Genomic DNA, 2,704 nt, shown 5'->3' with positions numbered 1-2,704 from the left:
CTCGCAGTTCTGTAAGGAACTGGAATCATCTCGCAGTTCTTTAATGAATTGGAATCATCTCACAGGTTTTTAAGGAATTGGAATCATATCGAAGTTCTTCAAGGAATTGGAATCAACTCGCATCTCGTTAAGGAACTGGAATCATGTCGCCGTTCTTTTAGGTACTGGAATCAACTCGTAGTTCTTTAAGGAACTGGAATCATCTCGCAGTTCTTTAAGGAATTGCAATCATCTGGCAGTTCTTTTAGGAATTGGGATTATCTCGCAGTTCATTAAGGAACTGGATTCAACTCATAGTTCTTTAAGGGACTGGAATCATCTTGCAGTTCTTTAATGAATTGGAATCATCTCTCAGTTCTTTAATGAATTGGAATCATCTCGCAGTTCTTTTAAGGAACTGGAATCATCTCGCTGTTCTTTAATGAATTGGAATCATCTCGCAGTTCTTTAAGGAACTGGAATCATCTCGCTGTTCTTTTAGGTATTGGAATCAACGCGCGGTTCGACCAACCAAGGGGAAGATATGAGATGGGGCATAAAGTCTGACAATTTATGGGAACGGATAAGACGAGGTAGTCGGATTTTCCTTTCAGTCTCCAACTTGCAATTGCTCTTCCCAGCTCCGTCTTTAATTGCTACCAAGATTGCTTCTGCACTCTGTCTCTTTTATGTCTTTGGTTTGAAAATTGATGATTCTCATGTAAGAGGACTGTTTTCACATTTTAAGGATATAGCATAAGGCAGATTTCAACCTTAAAACCAGCAAATAAATAGAAATGTAAAAAATGCCTCTTACGCCTTTTATTAGATTTTATGATGGCATTGTATCTATGCCGATGGATCGAATAATAATAATAATAATAATAATAATAATAATAATAATAATAATAATAATATAAGAAAAAGAATATCCTCCTCTTTTTATTCAATTATTTTCGAGTTTCTTAACCTAGCAGAGGGCCTGGATGTTTGGGTACATAAACGATATGATAGCACAGTTAAAGATTAACAATAGAGAGGTACTGATCATTTGTATATGGGTGAAAGAGATTTGATTTGAACAAAATCCATCTTTTTGTAAAGATATATCTTTATTTTTAGTTTTATGTAAAAGAAAACTATTGTACCAGCTTTATCTGTCCGTCCGCACGTTTTTCTGTCCGCCCTCAGATCTTAAAACCTACAGAGGCAAGAGGGCTGCAAATTGGTATGCTGATCATCCACCTTCCAATCATCAAACGTACCAAATTCCATCCCTCTAGCCTCAGTAGTTTTTATCTTGTTTAAGGATACATTTTGCCATAATTGTGCATCTGGCAACAATATAGGACAGGCCACCACAGGTCCGATGTTAAAGTTTCATGGGCCGCTGCTCTTACAGTAGTATACCGAGACCACCGAAAGATAGATCTGTTTTCGGTGGCCTTGATTATACGCTGTAGCTGTTGTACAGTAAACTCGATTGCGCCGAGGAAATTTGGGCGCATTTTTTACTTGTTTAAAATAGGAATTTCTTTTTAGGCCCTTATAACCACTTCAAAAGATTTTTTGTTCATCTCTCTTGTTTAGTAGTTTGTATCAAAAGTCTACTTTTCATCATTAGAAAACATCAGAGAAATATGAAATCTTGACAGGTAACTCCGTATAACCTTTTCAATGCCAGTGGGGTTTTTTTTTTTGGGGGGGGGAATTTTTATATCATATTTGAATGCAGGTTTCGAAATAGGCAGATTGCCGTGTTGCCCTATTCGCTGTTTTTTTTCATGTAATATCTTTGATCTTTTCATTAAAAAAATAATTGTATACTTCGAAGAAAGAGCAATTACAATCAACGATTGCAGTTTGAAAAGCATCCGTGAAAATTGATTTGTTAGAATTCGCCTTTGTGCTATTAACAAATGCATCGCTTTATTCTGTTAGATTATTAAAAAAAAATATTGGCTCTTGCTGTATTAAAATTTTGAAAAACGTTTTTGTTCTGATGCAGCAGGAATATATCGTATATGGATGCTGTATTTTTTTTATATATATTTTCAAAAATATTTTGCTCTATGCAAATCAGTATTATCAGGAATTTTCTTCGTTTTCAAGATCTTTTAGCAAAACATCTTCAACATCATTATTATTAATACTTTTATCATTAGCAACAGGGGTATTTTTTTTAGGACAGTCTTGCTCCAGAAGGGAAATGATATGTTGCAGTGAGGTTGCTGTAACCCACAGTTGGAACGTTATGGCGACCCCAGTGTGACGTAGCATACTTATTTTAAATAGAACCTAGATATTTAAGAGTTACTTGCATACTGTCTGTGCAAATTCAGCGCTGACAGAAGTAAAAAGATCAAAAGTAGTGTGAGGAAAGTATATATATATATGTATACTTTCCTCACACTGTCGACTTCCTCACACTACTTTTGATCTTCTTACATCTGTTAGTGCTGAATTTGCACAGACAGTATGCGAGTAACTCTTTAACATTTTCTATTTAAAATAAGTAAGTATGTATATATATATATATATATATATATATATATATATATATATATATATATATATATATATATATATATATATATATATATATATATATATATATATATATATATATATATATATATATATATATATATATATATATATATATATATATATATATATATATATATATATATATATATATATATATATATATATATATATATCA

Source organism: Macrobrachium rosenbergii, chromosome 43 (genome assembly GCF_040412425.1).
Source record: "Macrobrachium rosenbergii isolate ZJJX-2024 chromosome 43, ASM4041242v1, whole genome shotgun sequence".
Taxonomy (NCBI): Eukaryota; Metazoa; Arthropoda; class Malacostraca; order Decapoda; family Palaemonidae; genus Macrobrachium; species Macrobrachium rosenbergii.
The sequence above is the reverse complement of the archived record's forward strand: the minus strand, read 5'-3'. Positions refer to the sequence as shown.